The 8,356-nt window shown below is 51.0% G+C and overlaps 1 protein-coding gene across 1 annotated transcript in view; it reads left to right on the top strand.

Moving 5' to 3' along the window:
• Positions 1-6,968: 6,968 nt before the first annotated feature.
• LOC102770679 (interleukin-37) overlaps positions 6,969-8,356 on the top strand; it is a 6,501-nt gene continuing 5,113 nt past the window's right edge. The window contains exon 1 of the mRNA XM_015565288.1: positions 6,969-7,047. The gene's annotated coding sequence lies outside the window, so the exon portion shown is untranslated. The remainder of the gene's footprint in view (positions 7,048-8,356) is intronic.

The following is an 8,356-nucleotide window of genomic DNA, read 5'->3' as shown; positions in this document are numbered from 1 at the left end:
GTCAGTTCCCGGAGGCCAGGGACCATTAGTGCTGTATCTTGATCACTATTTACACATGTGAGTTCCAAGAGCAAAAGGGGCCTTTTAAAATGAGAATGATACAGGTTTTTAAAACACTTTCTAATGAGAAATAATTCTAGATTTGCAGGAAAGTGCAAAGGAAGGTACAGGGAGGTCCTGAGCATCCTTCCCCCGTGTGTTTCGTTAGAATCTCAATGTTTCGTTTTTAAAGACCCGACCTTGTAGAGCATATCCTTTCTCAAGGATGCTTACCTTGCGAATCGTATTTAGAGGTTAATTTTAGTTCCAGCTGTTATGACAATAAAAGCCAAAGGAGCAGGCGAACAGGGCTACTTGGCTGCGACACCCAAACAGTGCCTTAGCCCTCTCTTTCCCAGAAACGTGTGTTGGAGTCACCCAGTCATCTGTTGTTCAGGATCTGCCAGTCAGCCTGGTAACTTTCTTCATCAGCACCACCATCACCATTGTCACCATCCATCTTCATCACTACCACCTTCATCATCTTCACCATCCTCTCCGTCCTCACCGTCGTCCTCATCAGAACACCTGTGGACTCCCCCCATGCCTCAGGCCCTGTGCTCTGATTTTGGTATTTCTTTTCTGAAGTTTTGAAATACTGAGAAGAGCTCATGACTCCTTCACCTCATAGCTCCTACCTTGGTGCATGTCAGGCCCAGCACAACTCACGGATCAATGAGGAAAAGAATAAGAAAAACCTGTTTTTTTCTGTCTGTTCTTCAGGTGAGAATGGGGTGGAGATGGGATGGGATGGCCACTGCGTGAGGGACAGAACAGAGTCGCATTCTGTCTGTTCTTCAGGTGAGAATGGGGTGGAGGTGGGATGGGATGGGATGGCCACTGCGTGGGGGACAGAACAGAGTCGCGGGATGCTCTGGGCTGATTAAGGATCAGAAGTCAGCTCAAAATGTCAACTTTCCAGGGAAGGAATTCAGAGTGGAAGAATGCCCAGGGCATACCCAGAAGCTTCATCTTGTAGGTAGACCTTCATGAGCAATCTGTCTTATTCACCATCAGGAAACTGGGTTTATGGATGCCTGAGGAGAGGGTGGGGATGAAGGAAGGGGTGCTGTGAGCTCGCTGTGCCTCTGGGGCAGTGGCCCTTCTCCTCTCCCATGGAAGGGAAGTGTGAAGATTAAAGGCCCACAGATGAGGTACTTGAGCCCTGACCTGCCAGGCCCCCATGGGGGTCATCATTACTCTACCTTTACTGCTGCTCATTCTAATGTTAACAATAGAAATAATTATGACCCCAAAGGAGGCCCCCAGCCCCTCTTTGGTTAGTTAAAAACCAGGTCCTGTTCAGATCTTAGTTCAAGAGTCCCGTCCTCAGGGAAGCCCTCCCTGCCCTGACTCACAGCCCTGCTGCGGTTCATGCCCATGTTCCAGGTGACATTTCCTTTCTTGGTTGCAGCAGAATGCTGGCTGGGGTCTGGATTTGAGGCTACGCTACACACTGTTAGTATAGTTGCTGGAGCCCAGTCACCCCAACTAGCTCTCAGCTGTGTCATGCATGTTACTGTGTTTCAAAGAAAACATATCAGGAAGAGGTGGTGTTCCTCCAAGTGTGATCTGGAACCACCTGCACCAGAATTGCTTGGGGAGCTTCGTAGAAATGCACGTTCTGGGCTTAACCCTGGACCTGCTCAACCAGAATCTCCAAGATACGGTCTGAGAATTTGCATTCATTGTTATTGTTTTTAAAAAGTTGAATAGGTAACGCAGCCACATGCTCCAAGCCCCAAACTCTAAAAAGACATTCAGATTTTATAAAAAAACATCTGCCCAATGAGATGAATACATCTGCCTTCATGGACGTGTATGGAATACCGTACATACTGTCTGTGGAATACATGTCAAACATTTGCCTACAGACACTGGTGGGAAGTGGGAGGTTGCAAGAGAGACAGACGGCCAGGAGATGTTAGCTAATGACAATAATTATGGGATTGCAGCCATCTCTTCATTGGCTTCTAAAGCTTTTATAGCAAACATGACATCCCGTCATTTTTCCACCTTCTGACTCCGTGTCCTGATCTGGATTCTGTCCTGCTCACTGTTCTGTGGCCCCTTAGGAGTTCCTGGTCTTCTGAGGCCCCTGCCGCCTACTAATGGCCTCTCAGACGCTGGATGATGGCCAGCTGGGTGTGTGACATCGTCTGACCCAGATTCCTTGTCCCTCCCACCTGCTGTCTGGGTGGGACTGGTTCCCATCTTACCTGCCGATCGGTCACAGACACACCGCTTCTCCTGCTCCCTCAGGCCCGTGCTCCAGACACCGACAGAATGTCACCCCTGGGCGTCTACAGCGGGTCAGTTTCCCAGCACTGCCCAGCCCTGGGCGTGGCTAGTTCCGGAGCGGACAGGGCACCCTGCTGCCGTCCTGCTATGCACACCTGGGCAGATCTGAGAGGGGAAGCCTCTGTGTGATGCAGGATGGAGGAGTCAGCCTCCAGCTCTTGATCTTGGGGCTGCAGAACTTACGCTCAGTTGGGCTTCCCATCACTCACCCGACTGGGGCCGGCCTCGGACTAGCTGCCCCACTGAGCATTGTGTCTGCCCAGCAGGTGTCCTCCAGGACTGTGGGCCCGCACCGTGTGGACACCCCGTGTCCTTCCAGGAGGAGCATGCACCCAGATGTGAGGCTTCGTGACCCCCAGTCAGCAAGGAGGGAAGAGCCATAGTCTGAGAGGGCGTCCCCCCCTCCCCCCCGACAGACCTCTGTTTAGGTAGGTGACCTAAACACTGAAAGTCGTGGGACTTTGGTTGTCATCAGAACTGGATCCACATGACCAGCATGTAGCAGCATCTCACCTCGCAAGTGGAGGCCTGAGCCGGCTCTCACTGTGTCCGTCGCCCGGCAGTTTAGTGAAAGGCTTGAGACCTGCCTTCTTAGCCCCCCAGGCTCTGGAGTTAAGCAGACGTGAGCTCAGACCTGCGCCCTCTCACACAAGGTGGACCCCGTTTCACCGCACTTCACAGACGTTGTGTTTGTACAATTGAAGGCAAGACCCGCCACCAGCAAACGATTACCACGGCTTCCTTGCGATGCTCACTTTATTATGGTGGTTGGTGACCAAATTCGCACCTGCAGGATCCCCGAGGGTCCTGCCTGCATTAGTGTGGGACCCAGAGCACTTTCTAAATTCTTCCCCCTCTGTTTCCTCCGCCATGAAATGAGGATGGTCACAGGGCTGACCAAATTGGGTTGTTGGAAGAATTTAAAAAGTTATTTAGTGAACAGTATTTAACAAGGTGCCTGGACCATGGAGAAAAGATCGATAAATTGTTCATTATTATTGTTGTAGTTCTTCTTCTTCTTAAGCCTCTGTCTTGTACCCTCTCCTGGGGCAGCAGTGGGACACATCCGGCACTGGCCAGGCCAATGGAGGGGCAGTGGAGGGTGCGAGGTGGAGGCAGGAAGCACAGGAGGCCGCATCCTGAGACCAGCTGGCCCTGCAGGCCCTTCAGAAAGCGGCAGGCCTTGAGCCTGGCCTTCGAAGAACTTCTCTAAAAGGGCTGGACCAGACGCAGCCAGGGCAGGGCCCCTGAGAGAGGGTTCAGGCCAGCCCTGCCCGCAGACGCCCTCCCCACTGGGCCTCTGACTGCGCAGGCGGCCCGGCAGACGGCCCACCCTCTGTGGGGCTCAGGCACTTGATGGGTGGAGGCGGGAGCCCACAGTGGGCCAATGGGTGGTGGTTGTGAAATGTCAGATGTGGGAATACAGTAACCACTGCACCAAGTGATGCTACCGTGTAACTATCTGTGACGGTAATTACACCCAGAGATGAACTCGGAGGCTCACTCTCCTCCCATCAGGAAGACTGTCTGTCTCCTCCCGCCCTGGGAACAGGGACTCTTTTGTGACATTGGCTCCCTGCCGCTTCCTCCCTGGAGGCCTCCTCAGCCCCTCTGCGTGGAGCCTCCCCCCTGGGCGGTCACAGTCCTCTGCAGGCACACCTGTGGCACAGGGCTGGTGTCCCAGTCTCATCTCCCTACAGCACTGGGAGGTCCTGTGTGCAGGTACCTGAGTGGCCTGGCACAGTCCTCCTGGGCCCCAGCCTACTGCCCCAAGGGTCATGGACATTCTCAGGTGCTTATGGCTGGGATGACGTCCTAAGACACTGTATGGTGACAGAGTTTAAAAATGTACGTGTAGTCAGGGGGTGAGGTGCCCTTGGAAATCTCAGGAAGAGAAATTTGTGAACATTCTCTTCAGAGTGTCCCCCGTCTCTGTTAATACTCACAGCCTATGGCACGTTTGCCGGTGGGACCCCTCAGTGGGGCAGGGGCCTCAGAATGTCACAGAGCTGCAGTGAGGATGGCTGGGGTCCCCGGGCTGGCAGCTGTGCAGCTGGCCACTTCACAGTTCTAGGGAAATGATGGCAGATGTCCCAGCAGCTTCTGCTCCCTGATTGTGGGGCTGGTCCGAAGTGGAGCCTTGTAATTCTGCGCATTTGCATTTGGCCCAACACCCGGGAAACCTGATATGTAAATGAACCCAGTGTTCATTTACACTGAGCCCTGTCTGTGCTGTAGACACACCGAGGAAAAGAAGGCTGCCCCCAAAACATACACATAAAAACATGCACACACCGCCTGGCTAGTGTGGCTCAGTGGTTGAGCATTGAGCCATGAACCAGAGGTCAAGGCTCGATTCCCAGTCAGGACACATGCCCGGATTGCAGGCTTGATCCCCAGTGTGGGGTGTGCAGGAGACAGCCGATCAATGATTCTCATCACTGATGCTTCTATCTCTCTCTCCCTCACCCTTCCTCTCTGAAATCAATAAAAATATATTAAAAAAATGCACAAACCAATAAAACATACACACACAACACACACAAAATACAGCATATACAATGCACATATAACATATACACAAAACACATACAATCACAAAACACACAGCACACAATAATACATACATACAAAATACAACACACACATAAAAGACATAAACACTTTATGAAAACATATGTGTACACAAAGTATATACACATAAAGCATATAAACACCCCCATACACACAGAAAAAAATAAATGCACCAAATACACACACAGGCAGAAAAATATAGCATGTCAAAAAGTCTGAATGGTGATGGCTCTGTAAGGAGTGGTTAGATAAGTGAAAAAAGATTTTTTAAATTAGATTCCTTAAAAGGTTCTGTAGGCCCTGGCCAGCTACCTCAGTTGGTTAGAACATTGCCCCAATAAGTTAAGGCTTCAGGTTCGATCCCTGGCTGGGGCACATAAAAGAATCAACCAACGAATACATAAATAAGGAACAACAGGCTCGCTCTCTCTCTTCCTCTCTCATTAAAATTAATAAATAAAAACATTTAAACTCATTGTATGATGCAACATTTTTAAAAGTATGTAAGGAAGATATGTATATGTTTTGACCCAGCAATTACACTTCTAGGAATTGATCCCAGGAACATAATCAGTGATGTATGCAAAGGCTTAAGTCCGAGCATATTTAGCATGGCACTGTATATAAGAGTGTAAAAATGAAGACCTGATGTTCAGCACTGGGGATTAGTTTAATAATGTTTATTCACAAATGACCCTTGTCCTCTTCCTCAACCTCCAACAAATATAAACGCAAATGAGCAAACAAAGCATTCTGTTGTGCATCAACGGTGACCAGATTACCAGGTTCACTGAGGTTCTGTGGGGGGCACTACAGGGACTTTGCAGTGTGGGCTCCACACCCACGACATCACACCCCCTTGCCGAGGTGACCTCCCTCTGGAGCCCAGGGCAGGGTCTCTAAAGGTCTATTTCCCGCAGAGCCTACAGGGCTCCTCCCACCCCGTCTCCTCCTGGTCCCTGGGAACAGGAGCACCTGCCTGGGAGACAACTTAGTGACGGTCTTGACTTTGCTTTTACTTCATCTTTTCCTTCACCGTCTCGTCCCCATCCCAAAGGTTTATGAAGAAATTCTCCAAAGATCTCTTTCTTAGGAAATTAACAGACAAAATAGGGATTTTAATCCCAGCTCTCAAGGGAATGACCTTTTTCCAGGCCTTTAGCTGAAGAATGAAGTAACTTGCAGCTATAAAAAATCCTGTTGCAGCAAAGTATTGATCACATGAACAACCTGAGGTGTCGTATTGAGTAGAAAAAGCAAGATGCATTGTAGGAAAGGCGTGTTACAAAAGGATCTACAGAACACCTTTCTGTCTGCATGTAGGTAGATGTGAGCGTGGAAAACCATAGAAGGAGAGACCATTGAAGGGACAGAGCCACCACACGCTCATAAAGGCCTGCGCTCTCATCCTGTGCTGCTGGTGGTGCCCAGAAGCTGTGACCTTACTTGGTTGTGTGGACTTCCATCTGAATTGACTGGCTGGCTTTGGTGTTGTGAAAGGACAGGAGCAAATTCAATGCAGAGCACACGGGAGCACCCGGTGGGCTGTAGAGAGAAGCTGGTCGCTGGGGAGCGTTGCATGTCCCCGTGGAAGGAAAGGTGGTGGGAGATGTCCGTGACGTCCTGGAGTGCGTCTGGAGGAGAGATGCCAGCAGGGCCTTTTTCTCGGGGACATGGGCATTGCACCGGGACTGGGGCAAAGAACCTACGTGAGGGCGGGACTTCCTGCAGCACCTGCCACTGCCTGACCACCTTGCGTCTCCCTTTCTTTCCCTCAGGTCTCTTCCCCACCCCTTTGTTGTTGGCGTACATGGGCAGCCACCCCGTCTGTCTTGAGCACCTTGAAATGTGCTGAAGAGAGGCGGACCAGTCCTTGGCAGAGTGACATGACCCATAGGAATTTTGCTTATGTGTACAAATTGCAAAATGGCAGGCGATGACGACTGATAACGTAAGATGTTGTTATCATTGGCTAAAGGAATGCTGTCGTGGCTTTTATATATACACCCCCCCCCCAACATTATTTATAAGAAGGGTAAGGCCTGGTTCCTCCAGGTCAGAGATTTCGAGGACAAAGACCGGAGGCCCAAGGGCCCAAGACAGAGCCACAGATCGCGGGGATCCCTGGCCCAGGTAGGTGGTCCTCACCCCGCGCTCAAGAGGCCAACAGACACGATGGGGAGACAGACACCCTCTCTGCCCCCTCCCCTGTTTCAGCCCAGCAGCCAGGAGCTGTCTCCTAGGATGGCTTCCCCGCGGAGCTTAGGACACCTTAGGGAGACGCTGGGACCTGGTCTGAAGGCTGAACTGATTTCAAAGTCTGGGAAGAACTGGACTTCAGAAAGAGATATTGGGCCCCTGTATTTTGAGCGTCCCTAGATGGGAAGAGATGGATCTCAGGTGCCTAACGCCCTGCTTCTTTAGGGAGCCTTGTGGACCCCACTTGCACTGATGTTGATGTAGGTGGCCCCCATAAGCAGCTCCCGGGGACACCCGGGGTCCTCCCTCTTGGGCATCAACCTGTTCTCCCCCAGGAGCACATATTTGGGCACCCACATTTCTGCCAGACACCTCTTGTCTGGTGGCCCGTGGCTGCCAAATTCTCTGCCTTCTTCTCTGTGTCCCTTACTTCCCCCTCCCAAACTGCAAAGGTAATTGTGCTTTGTGGGTTCAGGGGATGCAGACAAAAACCAAACATAAAATCAAATAGTGGTACCTGTGCATCCGTGAAAGCCCCTCCAGGTCTCCCTACCCCAGGGCCACAGGGACCATCCCCGCCTTTCCCCACAGTCCTGGCTGCCGGGCCCTGGAGCCCTTCCTTTTCATGTTTACTTTTTGTGAAACCATTTACTTCCCTTTGGCACACACTAAGCCTTTCTTGGAGGTTTGGTTTTCTATGTAAATTGACCATCAACAATGTTTTAAAAAATATATTTTTATTGATTTTGAGAGAGAGAGGAAGGGAGAGGGAGAGAGAGAGAAACATTGATAGGCCGCCTCCTACCAGGGACCAAGCCCACAACCTGGGCATGTTCCCTGATTTGGAATTGAACTGGCAACCTTCCGGTGCATGGAAGGACACCCAGCCCACGGAGCCACACCGGCCAGGCTCCACCTGCAATCTTAAAAGTGGTGTGGCCCTTGAGAAGTCTCTCGAGGTTTTCTTCTTGAAAACTTTTCATCTTGAAGGTTTTCAAGAACAAGGATTCTTGCCTCTGCCCTCACAGTGTTGTCCTGAGCTGACGCTGGGAAAGATTCTGAGTGAACTGAGTGAGAAGTGATGCATGACATTGGGGGAGGGGAGTCTCCTGTGTCAGCCTCCTTAACACAGCAGGAGCTGAGCCTCCTGGGACAGCTCAGAGGCTCCGTTTTCCATGACAAGAGCCTGCAAAGAAACTGCCTTTCTTTGCAAGATTAGACAGCGAGGAGGTGGGGTGGGGTG

This window comes from Myotis davidii, unplaced genomic scaffold, assembly GCF_000327345.1.
Source record: "Myotis davidii unplaced genomic scaffold, ASM32734v1 scaffold1300, whole genome shotgun sequence".
NCBI classification, from domain to species: domain Eukaryota; kingdom Metazoa; phylum Chordata; class Mammalia; order Chiroptera; family Vespertilionidae; genus Myotis; species Myotis davidii.
This window is presented reverse-complemented; position numbering and strand designations above follow the sequence as displayed.